The sequence below is a fragment of the Pelecanus crispus genome, chromosome 10, assembly GCF_030463565.1.
Source record: "Pelecanus crispus isolate bPelCri1 chromosome 10, bPelCri1.pri, whole genome shotgun sequence".
Lineage (NCBI taxonomy): Eukaryota > Metazoa > Chordata > Aves > Pelecaniformes > Pelecanidae > Pelecanus > Pelecanus crispus.
Window position 1 is genome coordinate 1,447,346 of NC_134652.1, and position 26,364 is coordinate 1,473,709.

Here is a 26,364-nt window from a genome sequence, read left to right on the forward strand (position 1 = left end):
ATCGGCACCAGGGTGGGCTGGGTGGTGGTCAGGGGGTGGAAGGGGTTTGTCGGTAAAGCCAGCCGGGAGGAGGAGGAACCCCCCGGGAAGGGGGAGAGCTGGAGCTCCAGCCCCGGGTGTCGTACAGTCTGTGATTACTGAGCTGGATTCTGGGAATTAATTAATGAGAGCAAAAGCAGGGAATCTAATTTCACACTTGATGTATGCAGCTGTTAGGAAGCTCGCTGTAAATGGTGCTGAAGATCTTTCTTACTAAATACATCAAGATCTTTCCCAGGTTGAAATCTTAGGGGCGTCTCTCGGTTCCCTTCCGTGGCTGCCCAACCTGTAAAACCGCAGGAAAACCTGAAATGTTAGAGATGGGGAATTCCACCTTTATGACTTCAGGTAGGGAATCAGCGTTTGATGGCTCAGAAGCTGGGTATCTTCTGGGTTGTACTATTTTGTCTTTAAAAATAAAAAAGGTGAGAAAAAACTTCCCGGCAGGATTTGTATTTTCAGTCTTTGAAAGTTGTGGAATCTGACCCCAAGCAAAGCGTCTCAAGCGTTGGGTTAACAGAAGTCCAGACAGCTGAGCAGTTACACGGGGACGCTAGCTGAGACTTTGGGGATTTGCATTATTTGCTTTTCTAACTATGGGGCTTAAAGTGGTGTTTAATAGTCTTGTTATTTCCATTATTAAATATGTCGTTTTTAATACCATTATTATGATTCTTGCTTTTACGGGTATTGTGATGAGAAATCTCATTAAAAGTTGTGAAATGGTTTGTGTTAACTTTTGCTGGTCACCGAGCTCTCGTTTAAATTTGGACTTCTTTTTCAATTGAACGCCAGCGACAGGAGATAGGTGATGTTGTGCACAAAGGGGATTAATTCCTGCCTGAGATCCACAGATGTGTAAGGGCGGTACCAGAGGAGGGGGGGGAGCGCAGTCGCGTCTGGGCACAGTATGCCTCCAGGAGGGTGTATGGACTTGAAGAACCATTTCTCCCCAAAAGGCAAGAAATGAGGAAGCTAAAAACCCATCTAAAAATAATTCCTCTCAGAAATCTCTTAAATCAAGAAGCTGCAGCTTTCCCAAACGCAGCAACAAGACCTTGGAAAAGCAACCAGAGCCGTAACTGCCTGCCATTAATGCCTGCTGAATGGCAAAGCCATAGCGGAGAGGGGAGCGGGGAGGGTTGTACAAGGTCTGTCTTTCGGGGGATGTTTCACGCGGGTTACCCCAGCTGGCTGGCGGTGCGGGAGCGTGCGCTGCGGGTGCCAGGGATGCTCCCCCCATCCTCCCTCCCTGGCGCCGATGGGCAGTGGTGGAGAGGGCGGCTGGTTCTTGTGCCATCGCCTTCCCCTCCCTCAGGTCAGGCAGAGTTTCTTTGTTTTTTTAGCCGATGGTATTTATGAGCATCAATAATACAGTACACAATTTTTAAATAAAGGCTAAACGTGGCACTTAAACTGTTGGCTTTTAGGGTTTTTGACTAGTTTTGACTTCACTTTCATTTTGAAGCCACTTTGACTTTACTTTTTTCTTTGCTCATCTGTTGGAAATTGCAAAAAACCCACGTTGTTAAAAGAAGAGAGAGCGGCTAGAAAAATCTTACCCCAGCTCAGCTTGTTGGCAGAAGATGCTCATTGACACTTAGTACTTACTCTGCAGATTTGCAGAAATACTTGCTGACTTTCTATCTGCACATCTTCAGTTCCCACTCCAATGAGCAATTTACTTCATCGTTTACTTGTTCCTAAAGTGGTTATGTCAATGCATGCTGAAGTGAAAGCCTAAAATTATCCTGCAGAAACGAAAGTACAGCAACCGCTTGTGCTGCGGGAGGGTGCGGGACCTGGGTGCGCTCGGCTCCGTGCCAGCGGGGATTTTACATTTGCTGTTGGAGGTATGTGATGACTTCAGCATTTCCCACCTTCAGTGGAGAGCAAGGGCAAAGGCACAGAGCTTTTGTAGTAGGAGCAAATACGGAGTGAGGCTGTTGGAGCTTGGGTAAAGGGAAAAAAGAAAATTTTGAGAAAGACTGTAGGACTTGCTCTACAGTGTATTGGATGTAAGTAGGGAGGAGGACTGCTCTTAGTGGCTTAGCTGCAGGGAGAGATGCATGAGGGCCACGGGAGGTGGTGGGACAGGACCAGATTGCAGCAGGCGGTGGCAGAGGACAGAAGGAGACCATTTCACGTGAGGAAAACGTTTGAGGAGCAACATCCCCGGGAGCTATGAGGGGAAGGGCCGAAACCCACCTTTCTTCCAACCCTCAAACAAGAACGAGCTGTAGGTTCCTTTCTTGACCCAAAGATGTCCAAATTTACTTTCAGAGTTTTGCAGAACTGTTTGGGGCTCTGTTTAATTATTTTAACGTGCTGGGCAGGGTCAGCTGCCCGTGGCACTCCCACAGACGTTCCTGATGCCTTTTGCCGGTGGTTTGCCATCTTCACTTCCAGACAGTTTTCTCCAGCTGTCTAGTTAGCGCATGTGCACGTTTTCCCAAGAGCATGGCATAGCCAGCTTTTGATTTTTCAGCAGTCCTATGTCTCATGAAGTTACGTCCTCACCTTGTTTTCCACAGCAGCTTTTCTGCCAGGCTGCTGTTCTGCCATCTCTGTCCGTCTGGTTACTTCTGCCACCCAAACCTGTCCTATCGAGGAGAAGTTGGTGTCTTTCCTCAGATCATGGCTCCTGTTTGCCAAAACAGTTGTGAGAAGAAGAAACAAAATATGTCTCAGTTTTCTCTTTGATATTGGTCTTTACCCAGCTTCTGTTTTCTACTAGGGGCAAAGTAATGGCAATTAAAAGCTGGCTGGAGGTAAGGGTGCCCTGGGCGTCCGGCTCTGCTGCTTGGTGGGCTGCTTAGGTGGCTGTGGAATTTTTGAACCTTTTATACCCCCAGGATTTCTGGTGAATTAATTTTAGTTGCATAAATTCACATAAAGGAGTAGTTGGAAAGTTCAGAAAGCTTCCTGATTCAGCTTTCCTGAAAAGCCGGATTCTGCCTTGAGATGTCCAGTTACTGCTCTGGGATTTCTGTGGGAATTTTGGCCATTTGACTCGGCATTATTTGGCATTGACAAGTGATTAACATAGCTTGGGTTTGTGGTTGCTGCTGCGGCGTTAGTTAGGTGTGAAGGACAAGGGTGAAGATGTAGTGGTGAGCCCTGGTTGGGATTTTGGAGTTGGCCATGAGCGTGTAGATCACGGGTGGGTCCCCGACCGACGTGCCCGCTCGAGCACGTGTAGTCCCTGCTCTTTTTCAGGATTTTAAAGTCAACACCAGGTGTATCGGCACTGCTAATTGTTCCCTGCGCTGGCCTCATTTGAGCTGGAGATTTTTTTTAATGCTTTAAGTACCGTTCAGTACAGTTTGTGGTGATGCTGAGCGCGCTTGGCATCTGTTGAGGAAAAGCCAAGCAGCTGCCCACGGAGCCGGAGCGGCATCGAGCAGCCACGAACGGAGCCCAGGGAAATGGTTGTTTCAGAGCTGAGGCCTGGATGCTGTCCGAGGGGTCCAGCAAAACCCTTCTGGTGCCCAGCCCCTGTGCTGGGGGACGCTGGGGAGATGCCCTGCCGTGGTGCTCCCCATGCTCCTTGCGTGGAGGGGAGGGAGCACTGCCGGCACCCCGGGAGCATTTCTGCCTTGCACCTCCATCCCTCTTATTTTGCAGTCGTGGACCTGTGTGCCCGGTTTCTTTTTACTGAAAGTGACAAATTTTATCTCTGGTTAAGCAGCTGATTATGTCCCACTTAGTTTGGGGTTGCCTTTCCTGGAGACTCAGTCAATAATGTTTTTATAGGTTTTATGTTGAAAAAGGTTTTTTTTTCCTTTCTTTTTTTTAAGGAAAGTCATGGCAGCATATTACAGAAGGTGCCTGTGTTTGCGTCAGATGAGTGCCCAGTTACTTTAAGTGCTGTCACTGTCTGTCCGCACGTTGTATGGTCATCCTGTAAGGCTCAGGGTGATGGGGAATCCAAGCAGGAGAACACCAACAATTTGCTAAATATGTCTCATCGCAGAAGTAAAGTGGCTGGTTTTGTTCTCCTTCCCTCAGATTATTATTTTTGTGTGTGTGTCTGCAATATATACTTGATATCAATACAGATTGTTTTGAATGAAAAATTTTCTGGTGTAAGCTTTAGTAGAAGCGAAGTAATTTAAAACCATGCCCGTCTAGCACAGATTGTAATCTAGTACTTGTAGCCATGTTGTCTTTATGATTTATATCTTGTAAATATCCGCCTGCATGAAATGAGATGAAATCGTGTTTTCTCGTCATCCTTAAAAATCAATTGTCCTGTTAAAATCGTAGTGAATGAAAATTATACACTGCAGAGCAGTATCATAATTTGCAATCCTGTAGGGCAGGCTGACCATTTTTCTAGCCTGTTCATGGATATGGAGACAGTCGTCTCCGTCCTTCCTTTATAAAGGATGAGGGATGTAGGATGTAGTCAAGGGCGCATGGGCACGGCTTCGTACCGTGGTGGGCACGTCTCCGTCCGCCCGCGCTGGGTGAGCAGGACCCGGCACTTGTCTCCAGAGCCAAGATATGTCTTCAGAGACAAACCTTGAGCTTTCTGCTACTCAAAACATGGTGCCAGCAGCTATTTGTGGAATAACAGTACAAAGCTGGCAGTGGAGAACCTGCAGTTGGAGTATGGGAAGAAATACAATGCCAGGACGTTGGAAACGGGAACCCAACCTAAGGTTGTTGAGCTTCTCATCTCCTGAACCCCAGTGTGGCTTCTGCAGAACTAGCAAACATCTTAAAAAGAGGAGGTGTAGGAGGAATAAATGGTACCAAACCCATCTGTGCATCAGCGCGTGAGGCTTAAGAGCATCCCAAGGTGGAAGACTTTGTCTGGGAGCCTCCTGCACGGGAAGGGCCGTTGGTCCGTCCTCCTCCGCGGCTGGGGTGGGTTGGTCCGTGCTGGTGTCTTGCACTCAAGGGAGTCATCCAGAAATGCTCTGCAAACTCTGGCTTTGGAAGGATGACACCGAGCCTGCCGTTACTAAGCAGCGATGTGAAAGCAGTGGTCTTGTTTTTCCAAAAGCTCTTTAGCTGGTTTAAGCCCCAAGTTTAAAACAAGACAGTAATGAAGATGCAGGAGGAGAGTGCTATATGATCTTGACTGGGCTCTATAGAAGTAATTGCCATATTATCAGGGTTTGGCTCCGCTCCAAAATATATCTCAATTAGCTGAAACTAACAGTGATGCACAGCTTGCCAATTATTTGGCATGATAATTTATTTCTGATTTTTATCTTTAAGGGAACAAGGGACCATTGCACATAAAAGTACAAACCCCATAAACTCACAAATGTCTGTTTTTAAAAATTGTATCCTTTTCTCTTAGCACCTCATCGTATTGTTTTCATATTAAATTTTGTCTATTTCTTTCTTGATGAAAACAAACACTGGTTCAGATTAGATGTAACCCAGTGCTTCCTGGACAATGTAGCCAGAAAATACTAAAATGCTCCCAGGATTTTCCTTCAAACAGCTACAGTAGGAGGAGCCCTGAGTTGCTTCATGAGTTACCAGCGAGCATTTAACACTGACTTGTACAACTGAGCCTGCTGCAGATGAGCGGCGCCCGCCGGTTGCAGGGTCTGATCCTGCCAGCCTTGCTCGGGGTGGGTTTTATTCCCCGTGACACCAGTGCCTGGGTCAGACTCTTGATATAAAGTTGTCCTGGTTTGGGCTGGGATAGAGTTAATTTTCTTCCCAGGAGCAGGCACAGTGCTGTGGTTTGGATTTAGGAGGAGAATAACGCTGATAACACGCTGATGGTTTAGTTGTTGCTCAGCGCTGCTTATGCCAGGCAAGGACTTTCCAGCTTCCCCTGCTCTGCCAGGGGCACAAGGAGCTGGGAGGGGGCACAGCCAGGAGAGCTGACCCCAACTGCCCCAAGGGCCATTCCATCCCATCCGGCGTCATGGGCAGTATAGAAACTGGGGGGGTTGGCCGGGGAGCAGCGATCGCTGCTGGGAACTGGCTGGGCATCGGTCGGCGGGTGGGGAGCAACTGCATTGGGCAGCACTTGCTTTGGATATCATTATTACTATCATTATTATATTGTTATTATCATCATTACCATTTTACTTTATTTCAACTATTAAACTGTTCTTATCTCAGCCCAGGAGTGTTTCTCACTCTCACCCCTCCGATTCTCTCCCCCATCCCATCGGGGCAGGGGCAGTGAGCGATGGCTGCGTGGTGCTGAGCTGCTGGCTGTGGCTAAACCACGACAAAAGGAACGGTTTCCTTTTTTCAGCTTTACGTGAGGGTGGAGAGTCAGGCGGGATTCAGGCTGGGATTTCGAAGCCGTAGAGCAGAGCAGGCTGGAGGAGCGGAGGTGTGGACGGTGGAGGTGGCAGCGGAGGTGAGTTGCTGTGGTGTCCAGCACGACCAGGGAATTCAGGCTGCAGAGCAGTCCCGGCGCACACCTGCGCTCCGTGCTTTCTGCCTCCCAGAGATTTAAATAACAGTCTGTCGTGATTTAGCCCTAACGGCACGCACTCTTATTCAACCTGAGCTATTTGTATTTGTGGGCAACGTCAATTGTACGAGCACAATGTACAATGCTGCACCCAAAGAATTCAGTTTCAGTTCTGTTCATTTCTGACGCATGGAGCACTGCTGGATATGCAGTCCTGCCTTTACCAGGACGATGTGTTTGCATTTCATTTCTCCCTTTGGTTTTGGGGAAAAAAAAAACCAAACAAAAAAACAAACCAGAAAACCAGTGTTGCTTCCACTTTTGGCCTTAAAGTTATGGAGTTAGGGGCAATTAAATATGCAGGTTCCCAAATCTGTCTGTAAATCCGAGCTGGTTGGCTTGTGCACTGATGGCACTGTTACCAGATCAGAGTTATTGACCTCCGCACTTCTGGAGACCAGTCTGACATACGCTGTAGAAGATTTCCAGAGAGAGGACACCTTGTGCGATAAAATTGTGACCTGGGAAAATGGCATGAGTGAGAACCCGGAGTTGTGCCCTTTAAATAGAGGAAAGGCAATTTTTCAGCACCTCTAAGCCTCTCTGCTTTTGGGAGGGGATATTCATCAACAATGACCTCATACGTTATTTCAGCTTTGATACCGGGTGAAACATGCTTTGTTTTAATTTCTCTCTGTGGCCGTAACTGGCCCGTGTTCTGATTTCTGTGCTTAGCCAGACCTGAGAATCACTGCAAACAAAGGAAGCTGGTGAGGAGAAAAAAGGTGACAAACAAATTTGTTTTCTTAGGATCCCTAATTTCTCTTTAATGAACTATAATATCATGCATAATTTTAAGCACGTTTGGCATATTTTTAAAATGCATTTTTGCAGAAGAAAGCTGTAGCTGTTGCCTATACCTCCCAGCTGATCTGGATCTGGTGCAATGTTCTGGTTCCTTTAAAATTTCATGACGAAAAACATTTCTAGCCCAGAACAGCTATTGTTTGTGTAGCTGGCAGAAAATCAGAAGCGTAACACTCCAGTAAGTTTGCATTACTATGGATTGGTTTGGCTCAAGAAGGCTCTCTTTTTTTTTTTTTTTTTTTTTTTTTTTTTATCCTTTCTGGCACCTTAGAAGGTGCCCTGTTTCATTTGTTTTCTGTTGCTGATTCATTTCTTCAAATGGGTATTTAAGAAGTAGTGACTTCAGCGTGAGGAGAGCGGCTGCTGCGCATTGGTGAGGAAGCCAGCACATTTCCATAGGCATTGCCAATTAATCGATCCATTCCAAAAACCCCAAATTTTTCCAATATTTCCAAATATGGGAAACAGACGTTAAAAGCATGCCAAAGCTGAGGTCAAAGTAATTTGGTGAGAATTCCTGCTGCCGAGATTGCCGCAGATTTGCCCTGGGGAAGGAATCGGACGAGCAGACAGGGAGGCTGCCGGGTGCCCTTGGCGGAGCTCGCCCGCCTGCCGACTCCTGCGGCTCTGCCTCCTGCTGAGGAGCTGCCTGGGGAATGGGGACGGCCACCGAATCCGGACCCGTGTCCGTGCAATGCTCTGGTGACACTGGCATTGGGTCTTCTAGGTATTCCCTGAGTGCTCGCTCATGTTGATGTCAGGGAGGGTGTCAGGGACAGTCTGCATAAAACTGTGTAAAATGGGAATGAGGTTTTGGGGGTTTGTATCTTAGGTTTTATTTTGCATATAAATGTTGAATCGTGTTAAGACTTGTGAGAAGTTGATCCACGAGGGTTGGGTCATGGCTGATAAAAGCACAGACACTTGTGTTGAGCCATATTAGAATCATAGAATTGTTTAGGTTGGAAAAGCCCTTTAAGATCATCCAGTCCAACCATGAACCCAACACTACCAAGTCCACCACTAAACCAGTTCAGGGTAGAGTAGCAATTTCATGTTTCCTGGCTTGGTGACTGGATTATTTATAATGAAAGTAAAAACTAGGAATCATTAAGATTGGAGAGGATCTCTAAGATCCTCAGTCCAACCATCAACCCAACACCCCCATGCCCACTAAACCATGTCCCAAAGTGCCAAAATCTTCTTAAGGCGAACGCAGTCCCCCACTACCACAAATTATGCAGTCGAGTTTCCCACATTTGGGGAAATCGCAGGGGCCAGCACAGCCGGAGTGCAGGGGATGAGCCTCGCCCTGGGAAAACCACCTGCTCATATTATGAGCCGTTTTCTCATTTTTTTCAATATCCCTTTCCAAAAGAAAGAGGTAGAGGAAAGGGAAGATCAAAGACTTTGTTTCTTTTCTAGGTGTGTCTGAAAATGCTACAGGTCCTTAAACCTTAGTCCATGTAGTAGACTTATGTCTAAGGGAGATTGTATCACGAGAAGCTTCTCCATAAGCGTGATGAAGTCTGACATGATAGACCTGTCTCAAAATCCCATCAGAAATTAAATTTTTCTAGGAAACCTGAAGTAGCATGTAGGAGGACATAAGAGTTGGAGAGCCGATCTTAATTTTAACCACAGCGATGCCATGGATCTGTCAGTTCTGTTTGCCAAGGTAAGACAAGGGTGGGCTGCTCTTCTATTGTGCTCAAGTACTTCACCTCTGTAGAAGTACTGAGAGAGTGACTGGTATGAGATTATTTTCTCATCTTAGGAAGCCTGAAGACTTACTCAGAGACCCTGGAAGGTCACCGTCCTGTCAGTGGATCTGTACAGGTGGCCAGGTCTCCACTGGGTGACTTCTGGGAAGTGCCAACCAAAGACCCCCAAACTACTTCCCTTGAAAATGCAAATATGAAAAATATTATTGAACTTTTCCTTGTGGGATGCAGGGAGCAATCGTAGCGTGCATCAGAGTTGCTGTCTGGTTGCTGGAAAGCTACGGAGGACTTGGCCAGATTCCTGAGTTGACATGCTGCCACAGTCAGAGGACCGAGTTGTAAGAACTAAACAAAAAGAAATGTTGTTTTGTGAGCCACCGTAGCGGATACACACATTTGTACTCATCCTAAGTAAGGATATTCTCGTTCAAAACAAGCAGATATTTATTTTCTCTACTTTAACTGTACTTTGAGAGCTGAATCTGTCTTCTGAAGCACCTTTTTCAGGCGTCGCAGCCGTTTCCTCTGTAGATTAGCGTGAAAATTCCCCATGTGAGCATTGAGCAGAAGGAGCCGGACCGCGCTGCCTGCGCCGCTGCTCTCCATCCCTCTGCGAGCGCCGCTCCCGCTGCTCAGGGCGCAGCTGCTGCGTACGTGATCCCTGAAATCGTCTCATTACATGCAAGACTACTAATAACATAGGGGAGAATATTTTCGGCTAATCTGTTTTTAACGCCGAGTTCACGTGCCAGCCTGGCGTTCGCAGATGTAGCAGAGGATGGTTGTAATGAAATGTAAATATTTTTCCAAGCGCAGGGCCTTTGCTGTCGGGAGGCTGCTGCTGCCTGTGAGGCGTACCCCTGCACGCTGTTCAGACAGCTGGCTCCGTCGCTTCTGGATGCTCTTTGAACTCCGGGGGCTCTGCGGCACGGCGGGCGGCGGGGAGCTCGGCGGGGACGTGCAGGGCAGCAGCGCTTGCCGCGGCAAAACCCCGGGCGTTAAATCTGGGCAGAGTCCTCGCCGCTAAACCCAAACAGCCCTTAATTCCTCGGTGGTAAAAGGACGATAAAGCAGGCTTTCCGAAGGCAAGGTAGTTCCCTGGCAGTCGGAGGAGATTGCTTGCGCTTGGTCGCTGAGGCGGCCGCGTCTGTCGGCCAGTTGGCGTGCAAAGAGATGGGCAATCACCACCTTAAGTAATTCCCTGACCTAATCAGGGCTAGTTGCCTACGGATTTGTGCCTCCTGGTATTTAAATAAGTGCAAACTTCAGTTGAAGCTTTTTTTGACATTCCGAGTGCTTTCATAGAATAGAATCATAGAATCATAGAATCGTTGAGGTTGGAAAAGCCCTTTAAGATCATCCAGTCCAACCATTAACCTACACTACCAAGTCTACTCTAAACCAATCAAGGGTAGACCAGACTAAACCATGTCCCAAAGTGCCACCTCTGCCCATTTTTTGAACACTTTCCTTTCTCGTGGATGCTCAGGCACTTAAGAAAAGATGTTTTGCCCGTCGCCTTCTTTCAGTCTGAGCACTTAGAGCATCTCTCTCCTCCTCCCTGCCCTGCGGGTCGCAAGTACGGAGATATTCATTCAGTCTTTGAAATACCGGCCTGTCTTTTCCGATTTGTACAAGAGCTCCTGGGGGTTTCACATGTGTCTGTGGAGGAGCACAGGTACGTTTGGGCAAAATCCCCTAAAAAAGAAGGTATGATGAAAAACTTTGCATCTGTAGGAGCCCGGTTAAGGACCCTGGAGCCGTGCTGGGGCAGGTCGAGGGGGATGAAGGCTTGTCACTGCACCGCTCATTGCTGACCTTCCAAAAGTTTGGTGACGAGGGAGGGATGAAGGGCTTTGGGCCGATGCTGTTGGCAGCCGGTCCTCAGCGCGGCTGTCGTATTTCTGTGCCTGCTTTTTAAAAGGTATCCTCGCTCCGGGTTTCTGTTCAAAGCTATGTGTACTTGCCTATGAGATAGCTAAGGAGGGCTGTGACAGCTGGCGGGGGCACCTTCAGCAGCGCTGTCCCGTCGGAGTCACCCGCTCCGGGCAGGGATGTGAGGGATGCGGCGCGTGGAGCGTTTCGGGGGTGCTGCTGGCGCTTCGCTGGAGAAGAGCTTTCTGCTGCATTTACCTTCTAAAGCTGTTCCATGTCAAATAATTGTAATTTCCTTATTTCATATTAATTAAATGATTAATCTTAGAATCATAGAATCGTTTAGGTTGGAAAAGACCTTTAAGATCGTCCAGTCCAACCATTCCCCTAACACTGCCAAGTCCACCACTGAACCAATTAAGGGGAGAGTAATAATTAGTTTCATGTTTCCTGGCTTGGTGGCTGGATTATTTTTTAATGCAACTAAAACTAGGAATCATTCAGGTTGGAAAGGACCTCTAAGATCATCAGCCCAACCATCAACCCAACACCCCCATGCCCACTAAACCATGTCCCCAAGTGCCACCTCTGCCCGTTTTTTGAACGCAGCCTGTTCCAATGCCTGATCACCCTTTCCGTGAAGAAATTTTTCCTAATATCCAATCCAAACCTCACCTGGCGCAGCTTGAGGCCATATTAACTGAATTCTGGTGGAAAAGTGGAAAAATGTGTGTATCCTTTAGGAAAGACTGGTGATTGTCCTCCATATCATCTTTCTGCTGTGCAGTTGTATACGCATGCATGCGCGTGTGTGCATATGTATCTATCTATCTGTAGTTGTGTGTGTGTCATGCTACTATTTTTCATTTAACTGGTGAGAGTCCTATACTAATTTTCTGTTCTCCTTATAGGGCAATGTATTTATTAATGGAATAGCAATGAGGTGACTAAGCTTCTACACTATCCATTTTTAACTAGAAAAAATTTAAAAAAATTCTGTGTCAAAATTCATAAGCCAGCTAATGCTTTTTCTAGTTTGCTGTGATGCCCTCGAGTCCCTCATGTCTGTGCCAGTTGGTACCATAACCTGCTGAGAGCTCTTCCTTTCTAGAAACATACATTCATTTTGGTATCGCCCTTCACCCTTCCATCTTATTGCCATTCTTCTATTTTCCATCCCAGGTCACTGACTGTATTATTTTTGCTGCTTTCCAGTGCAGTAGCAAAATAGATCTTCAAGAGCAATTTCCTTTTTTTTTTTTTTAAGTTTAAAACTAGGAAAACCTCAAACAAAAATAAAACCACAGGAAACCTGGACAAAGAACTGCAAAGCCATCAGTGTAATTCTACCTAAAGCAACGATGCTGCCAAAATTTAAAGTATGGTTTGTATTTGGATAGGAAATGATAAAAGCCTTGGTTTATAAAATCCTTCTCCTTTTTTCTCCCTGCCTTCCCGAGCGGTCCGTGGGCTGTACAGCTCGCCGGCCTCGGCTGGGGCTGTGCATCAGGTGGGACACGGCTGGCGCTGGGATTTGGGCACCCCCGGGGACGTGCTCCTTCACCTTCCTGCCCTGCGGAGGGCATAGCCTGTCGCTTGTAAGGCCTGCTGGTGCTTCCGGGGGTTATTTTACATCAAGATTTTCTTAGACATCCATATAAAGGATCATAAGAATGGCTGGTGTTATCCGGGTCCCCTTGAAGAAGGGGGAATGCCGTCTGCGGGGACCGGAGCGGCTCTCCCATGGGTGCCTTCAGCACGTGCTCGCAGTACAGCTTGTCTCCTCCAAAGCGTGCCGTGGAAATTGTCCCTTTTAATGGCAGATCCCTATACGCTTGCTGCTGAAAAACAGGCCGTACGGGGCAGTTTTATGGTCCGTGCTCAGAGAGGTCCTTGCTGTGCTCAGCGGCTTTCCAGGTGTTCCTCACCAGCAGCCCTCCCTTTCTGGGTTGGTTGTGAACCAGGAGACGTTTGGCTTGGCTTTGGCTTCATGTTCAGTTCCACTCACTGGAACAAGCAAAAACTGCTTGCAGACCGGCCCCCTTACACTTGCATTGCATGAGGAGGAAGGGAAAAATGAGGGCAAATCCTGCACCATTTCACCCAGCCAGTCCGGTGGTGGCTTACACGGGGTCTGCGGAAAATGCGCTTTCAAACTCCTGGTGCAAACGCTGTTCATACATAGCCTGTCCTGCTCAATGAACAAGCAAACAAATCCTGTTCGCATCTCATTCTTAAATTTGCTCCAGTTTCTGGTTTCCAGCCGAGAAGCCAAGGGACCATCAGCACGTTCCAGGTGAGGCAGCGCTCAGGTGCGCGCCATAGATCATCATCGCCCTGGGTGACTGCTTTCATGGTAGGTGCCAGGGAAAATTATAAACAGCGGTTGCCATGTCCTCCCCCCAGCTTTTGGGGTTTTTTGAGGTGGCTGCGGTCACTGCGCCTTCCTATGTAGCTGTCCTGGTTTTGGCTGGGATAGAGTTAATGTTCTTCCCAGCAGCAGGCACAGTGCTGTGGTTTGGATTTAGGAGGAGAATAACGCTGATAACACGCTGATGGTTTAGTTGTTGCTCAGCACTGCTTATGCCAGGCAAGGACTTTCCAGCTTCCCCTGCTCTGCCAGGGGCACAAGGAGCTGGGAGGGGGCACAGCCAGGAGAGCTGACCCCAACTGCCCCAAGGGCCATTCCATCCCATCCGGCGTCATGGGCAGTATGGAAACTGGGGGGGTTGGCCGGGGAGCAGCGATCGCTGCTGGGAACTGGCTGGGCATCGGTCGGCGGGTGGGGAGCAATTGCATTGGGCAGCACTTGCTTTGGATATTGCTATTACTATTATTATTATATTGTTATTATTATTATTTTACTTTATTTCAATTCTTAAACTGTTCTTATCTCAGCCCAGGAGTGTTTCTCACTCTCACTCCTCCGATTCTCTCCCCCATCCCATGGGGGCAGGGGCAGTGAGCGATGGCCGCGTGGTGCTGAGCTGGGGCTGGGGCTGAACCCCGACAGTAGCATCACAACGTACTGCAGCGTGCTGGAGATTTTCTCCAGGAACCCAACGCTGGAGGGGAGGAAAAGAGGGGAGACAGGCTCGGTTTGCTCTGACTTTTTGCTGGTTTCATTTTGGGGTGGGATGGAGGACAGGGCAGGCTTTGCTAAACCTTCTAGCAGCTGGGCAGTGTCTGTGCCCGCTGTGCTGAAGGCGTTTCTTGCAAGGATTCACCCAGCAGCACCTTTACAGACCGGTGAGGGTAGCGTCTGCGCAAAAGAGGACACAGGTTTTGCAGTCTGAAGCAGAGGGAAGAAGATAATGGGATTCAGAAAGTGCCGAATGTATCTGGGCCTTTCAAAGAAACAGGGTAAGGAAGGAGAATTCAGCACCGGTGACTTCTAGGGAGCCTCGGCTTTAGCCAGCTGAAAATGGCCTTGAGGAAAAATGTGGCGTGACCTTGAGGAGAAGGTAGAAGCAGATCTGAGGGGCTGAATGTAGCTGGAGGAGTATGCATGGTTTATAGAAATTGGTTTGGTTTGTTTTTTTTTTTTTTTTTTTTTACTGTTCAATTCTTCCTTTTTTCAAGCAAAGAGACTTCCCTTGTCCTTTGCAAATAAGCAGTATTGCCCCAGATTACCAAATTATCATGATGGATGTTGCTTCTAAAGGAAGCAAGTCCCTGGGCCCTGTTCTTCACTAACTTCTGGGGTCATAAAATGATAACAGCAATAATAAAAAATAAAAAAAATAAAAATAAATTGGTGTGTCTGTGTCTGACGCTGTTACTGGCTATTAGACACAGCAATTGAAGTTGTTAATTTCATTGTTCTCCTCTTTTTCAATAGTAAACGGCGTGTTTATGTTTCAGGAATTCTTACAATGGAATCCTCCCTGTCGCTGACACCAGTTTGGCCGGGCCAAGAGGAGCAGTGGGGGGGTCCTCCTGGGGAAGCGGGGTGACAAAAGTCCGCCCCATCTCGTCCTGGCGCGGGCGATGTCGTTCAGCCGGGTGAGCGCCCTTGGGGCTGGGAACAGGCAGGTTCCTCCAAAGGGATATTTCAGTAATGAAAGAATTACGCCAGATACGGATTTATTCTGTTTCCTGATTACGGAACCATCCTGCAGCGGGCTCTTCTGCCTGTGACCTTCCTCGCCAGCAGAAGGGCTGCATTTCTCTGCGGGGTTTGGTTTATATCGGGTTGTGGGTTCCTGCTGATGCTTCTTCCCCAAGCTGCCCAATCCTAGTTACACAGTTATTTAGGTTATTTTCTTCTTTTTAAAGTTTTTTGAACTTTACCCCTGTTTCTTTCTCTCAATTCAAGTCCAGATCCCACGGGAGACATTAGAGAGACGATAGAAATGAGTTAAATGTGAGATGTTGTCAATGATTTTTATAAGCAAGCTGTGGTTTCCCTGCAGCATCGCGCATTGGATTTTCATTCACAGTAGTTAGCTCCCAACTAGCGAGCTACCCAGGGCAGCGGCTGGGTATTACACGCATTTCTCAGATCAGACAAGGGCTGCGGGTAGCGCCCGCTAGCAAATCCCTCTCGGCCGTGATGCCTCCAGCTCAGTGCCTCAGACAGCGAGGAGTGTTCGGTAAAATTGGTCAGGCGCCGTCGCGACAAGGGGACGGAGACGCCGCGCTGGGCGCAGGCGCCTTTCCCTCTTGTGTCCGCGTTGCGATGGCCATGTCCACACGGGCGGGCAGCGTCTTCCAGGTGCGGGATGGGGCTGGCGCGTGCCTGCCCTGCAGCGTGGGCGAGCTCGTTAGCGGCTGCTGAGGAATTGGTTACTGCATGGCTTCACTCAGCTGCTCTGCAATTTTCTGTCCCTTCCAGCAGTTTCCAGGAATGTGGGTAAGATTCCTTCACAATTTAATGCTTTCCTTTAAACCAGTTTTGTAGTTCGGCGGTGTTACAATGGTTTGATTATTTTTGAATGAGCCAGGTATATCTACACATATATATATTACCCTGCCTCAATACAGGTCTTGACTCCTGTTTGTTGATGACCCTTTGGCTGCGCAGTCTCCAGGGCAGCGCCAGGAGAGCAGATAAGCAACCTCGTGCCCTTCAGCTGGAACGGGGATGAAGGGCAGGGTGGGAGAGGACGCGGTAGAGGTCTGTAAGGTCATGGGAGATGTGGGGAGCGTAAGCAAGTATCAGCCTCTCGCAGAGACGCAGTTATCGGGTATAAACAGACAAGACACAGAAGATTTGGAAGTCTTTCCTAAAGAGTTTTGTCAATGCAAAAGCCTCTGTGTGGTTTTATCTTGATGTGTGCAAAGGAATTACTGGAGATATTTGTGGACAAAAAAAGCCCATTAAGGTTTATTCGATTCTTTGAGCCGTGGGCATTTGAAGAGTTGGAAGGGTTTCCTATTGAAATACTATGGTATCTCCGTGCTTTTTTCTTACACGTTCTCCCTGTCTGTCACTCCATCCTTTCTCCATTCCTATTCCCACAGCATTTGCAATTGGAGCAGGCGACTGGTCGGGACAGACCTTTGCTCCGATGCAGTGTGGCCCTCTTACTGTATCTGTAAGAACATTAAGTGTACTGCAACACATTTTTTTTCATGTCTGTGAATTAAGACCACCTTTCAAACCTTTCTCCGTGCCGTCAACAGGAACTATCCGTTTGCAGCACACCTGTGGCTGTTTTTCAGGTACGTGCAAGGGTGGTTTCTTTGGTTTGTTATATTTTCTCTTAATTTGATGTTGTATCCCATTAGATTATTAATAGCGGCTCCATCCTTTGCTGTGCATATATTTTCATCTGAAAAATCCACAGAACCCTGGAAAATTTTGAATCAAATTCTGAATCAAATTCTGACCCTTGGAAAACAAGGGAGGGTTTCATGTGCTCAGTGCCGGAATTTCTCCTCCCGTCTCTGAAACGGGTTTTGCAGCACTATGTTCATCTGCTCCGTGAGTTCGTATGCATTCAGGATTATTATCAATAACAAGGAACTGATGGCAGGTTTGTGAGTAATGTGCTCTGCTCCCAAAACTGTTGCTTTCTGTAGGTACTCCCCACAAAAGGAAAGAGCAGCTATATCTGCCACTGTGAGAAAAGCTCTTTTGAGTGTTTAGATTCAATATTAGCATTTTATTTCATATTTATAGGTTGTCTCCTGCTTTAAGCTTTTCTGGGGTTGGTTGGTTGGTTGGATTTTGTTTGATTTTTCCCTGCAGAAGTGCAATTATTCTAAATAGTATCAAAAGGGCAAAGCCCAAAGCCTGCCTTACATCAGCATTGCTCTGCGGGTCCCTCTGGAAGTGTTAAGGTAAAGCCTTTCCTGAGCAGAGCCAGACCACTGAATATTTAATGCTCTTTGTTAATACATGCTCATTACATTTCAATTTGGATGTAAAAGAGAATCATTGCGGCTCACATTTGACTTAGAAATAAGCATCTCTCTGAGTACCTGCTGGGCTTCTTATTGGGTGTGGGATTTTCAGTGTTGCATCAGTGACTTGAATGTCAACAATAATGTACCGCGATGGGTTTTCAACTCTTTGGCCACGGGCACGCTTTTGAAAGTTACATTTGTGGGCTTTATACTACTGAAAATTTTCGATGCCTTTAGAAACCAAAGGTGATCTTGTCTGCACGCAGCAGAACGTAATGAATGTACATACAAACAAGCAAGAATAAAACTTCTGGCAAAGCGGAGGAATTAAAACACCGGTGTTCCAGGAACAAAACAAGGTGCTAGAATGAACTAAAATATTACAGGAGAGGAAGGAAATTTCCCATTTCCCACGCCTGAGACCAGCTACGCTGGCAGGACTGGATGATCTTAAAGGTCTTTTCCAGCTTAAACAATTCTATGATTCTATGAATCTGCCATCACCGAGAAAGCTTGTATTTGCGTGGATTTTAGCCTCTGCAGTGCAGCCCGTTAAGCAATGTCAATCTCCTGGGCCTTTGCCTCCACCAAAAGATTAAGCTGGGAAACAGCAGGAGTGGAGACCCCGGAGTTTTCGCGGCAGCGGGAAGCGCTGACCTCCCGAGCCCTGCAGACTAAACGGGATAACTCGGATGCTGGCGCCGGCGGGGTTCCCTGCTTCCCATGCTGGGCACGGCCGGCGTCCTGTAGCCACCGTGTATGCGTCTGGGCTGGCAGCACGGGCAGCGCCCGCGGGAGCGTAATCGATAGGTGCTGCCATGCGGTAGAACGTATTAGGTTGGCGTGGTTCAGCCCCAGCCCCAGCTCAGCACCACGCGGCCATCGCTCACTGCCCCTGCCCCGATGGGATGGGGGAGAGAATCGGAGGGGTGAGAGTGAGAAACACTCCTGGGCTGAGATAAGAACAGTCTAATAATTGAAATGAAGTAAAATAGTAATGATAATAATAACAATATAATAATGATAATAATGATATCCAAAGCAAGTGATGCCCAATGCAATTACTCCCCACCCGCCGACCGATGCCCAGCCAGTTCCCAGCAGCGATCGCTGCTCCCCGGCCAACCCCCCCAGTTTCTATACTGCCCATGACGCCGTATGGTATGGAATGGCCCTTGGGGCAGTTGGGGTCAGCTCTCCTGGCTGTGCCCCCTCCCAGCTCCTTGTGCCCCTGGCAGAGCAGGGGAAGCTGGAAAGCCCTTGCCTGGCATAAGCAGCGCTGAGCAACAACTAAACCATCAGCGTGTTATCAGCGTTATTCTCCTCCTAAATCCAAACCACAGCACTGTGCCTGCTCCTGGGAAGAACATTAACTCTATCCCAGCCCAGCCCAGGATAATTGCTGAAGGGGATGGCGGCGCAGGCTGGGCCGTCGCTGGCTGCCGGAGCATCCAGCTGTGCTCCAGGTGCCGTGGCTGGTGTCCGCGGGGAGCACAGGCGGCCGTGGCTGCGGTTTGGCTGAACTGGCTGGGAGCAACCAGCGGTTGTGCTTTGCTGGGCAGGTGAACAGACGTGGCTGTATCCACGCGGGGAAACCCCCGCCCCGGTCTGACCCTTGCACCCGGTATTTCCACGCTCATTTGTTCCAAAGGCAAAGCCTTGCCCTGGCCGTGCGTAAGGGCGGGTCAGGGGGGCTCTGCAGCCGAGCTGCTGCTGTGCTGCGGCCGCACGGCTTCCACGCAGGAGGAACCGTCTTCGGCGCACGGCGTCGCGGCCGGCAGAGCATCACCTGCCCTGCGTTCGGTCCGTAAAGCCCAGCGTCAGGGCAGCTGGTCCTTTCAGAGCAGCCGGGGACCTTTGCAAGCATCCCGGGTGCTCGGGGAGCGGTACCGGGTGGGCAGTGCCGCCCCGCAGCACCCTCAGCGTGGCGATGGCCCTCCAGCCCTGAGCCCTTCTCCGCAGGCAACGCAATTGCCTGTTTCATGGCGGGTTTCTCACCAAACAAGTATTTCAATCGCGTAGTCGAATTTTAGAAATTCTTACAAACGTTATCCCGATTGATTCCCACGTAGGCTGAGCGCCCCGCTGTGTTGGCTCTGCGTGCGATGCGCCCGGTGCAGCCGCCGTCACCCGGGCACGTTGTGCTCTTACGATTGATGCCGTTTGCGAGGCAGTCTTACAAAGCCGTTAATAAAAACAAGTTCTGAGATATATTTAGCTGAAATAAATATGAATGACAAACTATGCTGTTCAATAATGCATTAAGATCTTCCGTCCCGTGGCGTAAAGAGTAGCTCTGCAAGAGGCAAATGTGTTGCAGGAAGAAAAGCTCTGGTTTCGGGAGCGTGATTCAGTGCCCATAAAGCTCAACAGAGACTTGTACTGACTTCACCGGTGGTAAGCTTAGGCCCGTGCTGTGGGTATTTTCAATATGAATACGTTAAATGACGTGGCCCCTGTTCTTTTGGGTGCAGTGCTGTTAAAGGCTGCTTGAATCACAGTGAGGAAAATCAGGCTTCAACCCTTGCCGAACTGCTAACTTTAAGATAATGCTGGAAGTGCCATGGTTTAATTGGAAAAGCTAAGAATTACAAATTAACAGCAGGAGCAGGAAACCTCCACTGCTGTAGCCAGCTGCGGAGCGGTCCAGGACCGGTCACGTTGTTTTGCCGTGGGCAGCGTGACTCCCGTTAATGCGGTTCCTTAACATCCATGCGCTGTGTAATGGAGTGATGAGAGCTGGTGGCTCTGCTGAGGCACGGAGTAAACTTTTATAAAGAACAGTTTTGCCCTGAAAATCTGTCCTATGCCTTTCAACCGGGTCACGAGCATCAGTAATGTATCTGCTCCCTCTCCTGAGGTCTGTTTTGGCCAGAAGCAAGTAGAGGAGGGAGCGAGCAGCAGTGATCTGTCTGCACGGTACGGGGTAAAAAAAGGAATAGCCTTTAAATACTGGTGGTTAGAAATAACAAAGGTGGAAAAGTTAGTTTTCTGTTCCGGGAAAAATCTACTGTCTAATTTGATTTGACTGCTGGTGCGTGCCTGGGGACGGCGGTTTCTGCTGCGGGAGGCGCAGCCGGTCAGTTATGTGATGAGGAATTTCCCATTCTCTCCTTCAGGCGCTTAAGCAGCGGTGTGAAAACGCCCGTTCAGACGTGCCGGGTGTCGGGGTTGTCCGTCATCACCATTCCCGGTTGGGCCGGAGCGGCTGTGGGGCTTGGCCTCGCTGAGCTGCCCGTGCCCGGGAGCAGAGGAGAGAAAACGTTCCTGGGGGTCGAAGCGGCTCTTGCCCCCCAGCCGGGGCAGGGAGCCGAGCGCTGGAGCCCTGGCTCCGGGCTGTTTGCTGGCTGCGCCCTCCGCTCGCCTTGGGAAGGTTTTTGCTGCCGGGAGGGTTTGCTGAGCAGGGGAGCGACTCCAGCGCGGGAGCTGTGCCCGGCGCGGTCCTCCTGCTCCACTGCCGGTGGCTTGCAGCCGTTCCTGAGCTGGGGCTTGGCGGCGCGGCTGTGGGGACCAGCAAGCCGGAGGCGGGTGCGTGGAGCCCCCGGGCACGGGGGCAGGGGAGCCCCAGCCCCAGCAGCGGAGCCTCAGGCACCCCAGCTCCGCACCCTGGGTTCCGTCGTCAGGGATGCAAATCGGCGTCTGCTCGTCGGGGATGCAAATCAGGGCGGTGTATCATTTGCAGAGGATCTTCAGATTTCTGATCCTTCCACTCTGCTGTTGTCCTCCTTCGTCCTTGTAACGTCCTTGTTGCAGTTAAATTGAGATGTAGGTTGCTTGTGCTTGTAAGCGACAGTAAAATGCATCTGCACTGAAATAATCTTAAAAATGGACAGATGTTCTCAAAACGCACGACTTGCTAGTCAGGGCTCCTTGGCTCTAACAATAATCAGAAACTTCATAGAAAAGATCACTTTTATCCTCCCCCTCCTCAGTATTGTTTTGTGGTAAAATTTGCCTAAATGTCATCATGAAATGCACAGGGTGTGTGTGGGGGGGTCTTAGGTTCTTTACAGCCCATGTTTAGGTCTTATTCCCGCCTAGGTTATCTTCAGTTCATACTGCAAGCTTATGTTGCATTATGGCATTAAACTCAATCCACAGAGTGCATTTGTATTCCAAATCCATCTATTGCAAAGACTGCTGTGTATGAGCACGAAGACCTAGAAAGCATAAATATTTATTCCTTAAAGGTTATGATTGCCTTAAATCAGTCAAGCTTATTTGGTGAGCATCAGATATAATTAAAGTAAGCAGTTGAACTCAATCCGCACGTATGAAATAATATATATATATGTGTATATATATGTATATGCTTGGCTCCAGTATGGATGGAAGCTGTGAGCTAGTTGCTTCCATCACATCAAAAGGTGCACTGATAATTTTATTTTTCCTGGATGTGGTAATAAATGAACATAAAGAAGCAGCTGAAATTGTATAATGGAAAGTCACGTTTCCACACGCAGCATACGCTGTGGTAGCGAGATGAGCAGAGCTCATCTCAAGGGGTCTGTCTATGGGGAGATAATTAAGCACGTGATGAAAGTTATTCCAGTTTTGGGTGTAGAGAATTGCTTGTGTACGGAAATCCACGTGCATACCGTAAAGGATGCTTACGCCTACCTGGTGTCCCTTTAAACCTCAGAATTTGGGGGTGAACCTTCGAGCGCCTGCACGTGTAGCCCACGTATGCTTCATGCGCTGCGTGGCCGGAGCCCCGGTGCGGGGGGCTCCCGCAAGCACGGGAAGTGCCGGTGGGATGGGACCGGTGACGTTTTTGGAGCCGGGTGTGATTTTTCTCCCCTGCACGGTAACGCAGCCCCCAATATCTGGCGGCGGTGTGAGCCGTGGTGCCCGGCCGTGCTCGGGGGCGGGTTTAGGATCAGCTCTGCGTCTCTCAGAGAGCTTGTCCAGAAAGCGTGGGGCAGCCTGAGACAAGCCTGTGCCCCTGGGGAGATCTTCAGCAGCAGGAGGGGACCGGGGCTGAGCCCGTTTGGGGGCACAGGTTCGCACCTGTAGGCGTGAACCTTTCCCCCGTTTGCAAATTTAAAGGCGGAAAAGGACAAGCCAGGGATTCCCGGTCGTGCTCGGCTCCAGTATTTTTTAATTTGTTGTTATCTTTAAAGACGGTTATTTTGGATAAATTCGGAACAGCTGCATAGCCTTTTCCGAGTATATCGTTGTAGACAGCAAGGCATTCATGTGCACGTACCTCAGCAGAATCAGAAGAGACCAGATGATGAAATACCATTTTAATCTGTCTCTGATGACTCTGGAAGCGGTAGGATGAAAGTGTCCTCTTTGTTGTCATTAAAATTAATTTGAAAAGCCAAAGAAAGCCAAGCAGCTCTTGCTCTTTAAAATATTACTCACGGAATTAATTGCGTAGTAATGTACATCTAAGTTACAGAAGGAAATCCTAGCTTAAGAAATGGTCTCCAAGGATATGGAAACCAGAATTTCGGTCCATTCATGCGTGCGTCCTGCCGGGCATCTCCGTAAAACTGGAGGGGCTGCTGCGCGGCTGCTGTGGCATGGATTGCTCCACATAATTAGAGGCACCTGGGACTTCAGTGTTGGAATTGATGGTTCCTCAGCGTTTCTTTATATCCAGAGAGTTCACCAAAGTTAATAGTTTTGCCAAGGGCTTTGACAGAAGCAGAAAAAAGAAGCTGTTGTTGCCTCAGGTCCAAACATCATCTTGAGCTGGAAAATGGTTCACTGTCTTGTTAGAGATGGCCAAGTTACAAGTGCCTCCAGTTACGTTATTGTGCTGTAGGTAGCACAACAAACATCGCACTGACCTGTTCCTCTTCCATAAATGCTTTATTTATCATTCTTTCTTCAACGCAAATATGGGTTAAATTTATCACAGTACCTTGCAGGGTAATTTCTCTATCACGCTACTGATCACGTCTTGCAAGAATTTCTCTTATTCTGGCTTAATGGCCAAAAGAAAAACAAAAAAAAAAAAGAGAGAGAAATAGTAAAATGTTTCCTTTTCTGGTGTTTTTTCCTGCAGCTGCTTGCAATTAATCTTCCCCCAGTAGCCCGTGCTGCTGTCCCGGGGAGGAGACGGCCAGAGGAACGGCACGGAGCTGCTTTGTCGGGACGGTCAGTGGCTCACAGCGGTCTTGCTGCTGCCTCCCCTCCGCCCCGGCTCGGTTGATGTTAACGATCTAGGAGCACCCCTCGGTACCCGTTTTGCTTTGCTCTAGACCGCCGCAAGTCCGTGGCGGGCTCTCACCAGTTCAGACGTGGCACCGCGCATTTACACGTACACCTGAGTTATTGCTTAAGAAAATCTGTGCTTTGTGTGTATAATTTTACATGTGCCTTGAGCCATGTAGTCTTTTCCGTTGTCCGTCCTTTATGAACCTCCGCCGGGCCTGGGAAGTTAAAATAGTCTCAGCACTGTCCCCTCGCTCCCTCTTTTCTTCCCCTTCCACTAGCAGGCTGGCATGATGATGGCTTGCTAATTAATCCTTGTCCTAGGAGGGCCGTACTGCAGGCGCAGGTGAAGGCTGAAGTGTGGGAGGAAGCCCGTGGAAATATTAAATGCGCTTCTTACGTTCTTATGATTTTCAAGCCTCTTAGGAGGAGGGCACCGAAATAAGAGCACAGGGATGTGATATACTGCTGTGCGGTAGCGGCGAGGCCGGTGGTTCTTGCTGTGCATAGGGGTATGCGTGCACCTGAAAATGTTCCTGGGTGTATGGTGCAAGGGGCGTTTGTTTGCAAAATGCTCTCCTAAGGTGACTTTTCAGTTGTCTCGAGGCCTGATCCCGCGTCCGCGAAGCCCAGAGCTCAGGGGTTGCCCGGCGTAACGCGGCCAGCTCCTGAAGAGGGGTGATGCTGCGTTCGGACATTGCTCCGAGTCGCGAGGGTTTGGTGGTCCTTCGAGGGGAGGAGGCGAAGGGCAGGTAAATGGGGGGTCCCCCCCGGCTGATTGGGACTAAGCATCCTCTTCCACTTGCTCATACAGAAAAATTGCAGTTGTCCTCCTGGTCGTTCCACTCAACACATTTGGAAACCCGTTTAGTTTTTCCTTGCTGGATGGGGGTCATGGTTTTCTGAGGTGTTGCATTTGCATTTAAAATGAATAAATCATCCTTTCCTAAGTAATGTCTGTAAGATACCCTGGCTAATAGCAAGTTGGTATCATGCAAATGCGTTATTGAACATGCAATGAACTTGGCGTTCTGGCCCCAACTCCTAAAGCTTCATGAACCTCCTACTTTTTCCTAAGGTTTTTTTTTTTTTTTTTGGCATATTATTAACTTTTCCCTGAGTGGTTCTTTAGCCACGTTAACCCTTTCTAGGAATAAGACTTTCGAATTTTATAAAATGATATTTCTTTCATAAGACTTATTATTTTATATGCATTTCTGTTGTTGCAAAAGATTATTTAAGAAATGGAATTTGACTGAAATTATGTACTATGTTTTAAATTCTTTTTCACCTGTTAGGAGAGTGAATTCCACAAAGTCTGGTGATAGCCTGAATTCCGGTCCGCCCTCAGGAACATGTAATTGATAACATGAGAAAGTGCATTAAAATGGCAGCTTTGAAAACATGCTGGCTAGGAAAGAAAATAGCCCCGCAGCTGCTGGAATTATATTTCTGTAGAGAATGTCACCAGGTCTGGGTAGAAGACATGGGCTTTCCCTGTTTCCGTAGTAATTGTGGACTTTGTACTTCCAGCTGGGCAAAAGCAGATGTTTGACATTGCTTGGACCAACAGGAATCTTTTAAAATAACAGGATGACCTTCAGTTTTCAAGAGAGACCTTTCCACATTACAGAAAGCGCTGCGCTTAGGGATTCAGGGTGAAGACAGAAATAGATGGCAGGTCCACGGACATGCTGCCGGGCAGTCTCTGAAGGGTGTAAACGGGGCTTTTTTTAGGCTTTCTGCAGTCCCAGTTTCTACTTTCTTCTTCATTTGAACAATCTACTACAAAATACTCAGATTTATCTTTTCTTGGAGAGTTTCTGGCTTCCACTGCTGCCTCCTGGTCATGGGGGTGGGAGACAAGGGGATGGAGAAGAGGAAAAATGACCGCGAATTTCATGATGCATGTTTTATTTTACTCATACAGGTAATTCAGATTATATTCAATAGAATGTATGTCTAAATGCAAAATGCATGCTTCATTAGCATACTTAGCATCATCATTATTATTGTTGCTAAAATACCCTCCTTTTGAACGCGTCGTGCCTTTGCAAGTGCGGGTAGCCGGTGCGCATCGTACAGCTCTGGCTGCAGACAGGGACGGTGCCTCTGCCCCGGCCGGGACGGCTGTGCTGATCCACGGCGCAAAGCAACAGAGACGTACCCTCCCATGGTATCGCTAGCCTAGACAACACCCAAGGCTAGCTCTGAGGAAGAAAAAGTGACCTTTTTAATGATTAAATGTGGTTATAGTTGCATTCAAAAAAGACAACTGGTGTCCCCATGTTGGTGAGAGTTACGTTTAATAACCTGCTTTGGCACCTGGAATCCGAGCAACAAAAATCGATGAAGAGGTTTATAGCGTGCGAGTGAGTTTTTCTAACAGAGTGAAGGTTCCAGAAATGATCCGTATTACTGCGAAATGCAGGGAAGTCGGGATGAGGAGTGTTTGACAGCACAAGAGTAGTCAGTGAAACGGAAGGGCAGGAAATTCTGCAGCTTGGCTCACGCTAGGGAAATAAGATATTATTCCCAGTCTGCCTTAAAGTGGGGATATGTCCCTACTGCCAGTTCAGTTTTGAAATGGTGGCTCGTGAAGGGGGTGTGCGGACTGCTGATGGGACACCTGAATTTACCTCTGAAATGAGGTGATGTGGTGCGGGTCTTTCAGTTTCTGAAAAAAGGTTTCGCGCACAGTTAATGGGAAACTAATGTTCAAGCTTTGGCCTCAAGTTCGGCAATAGCCACGAATTCGCAAGCGTTAAGTGGCCTGGCTTAATTAGCACAGTTTTAGCAGCAGACCTGGATTACTACTTTATCATGAATAATGTATATGAGCAATTTAGTGATTTTCTGTTTTGTGAATTGTCTGAGCAGGCTGTGATTCCCTTGGATAAAGCTGCCGTTTTAAATTATTGGCAAAATAATTTC

At 48.3% G+C, this 26,364-nt stretch overlaps 1 protein-coding gene and 1 pseudogene across 1 annotated transcript in view; one reads left to right on the forward strand and one right to left on the reverse strand.

Annotated features, from left to right (window-relative positions):
- The window catches only part of TCERG1L (transcription elongation regulator 1 like), a 102,407-nt gene that overhangs the window by 36,608 nt on the left and 39,435 nt on the right, over nucleotides 1–26,364 (forward strand). The gene's annotated exons all lie outside the window — the stretch shown is intronic.
- On the reverse strand, nucleotides 8,516–8,647 carry LOC142594504 (U1 spliceosomal RNA; annotated as a pseudogene).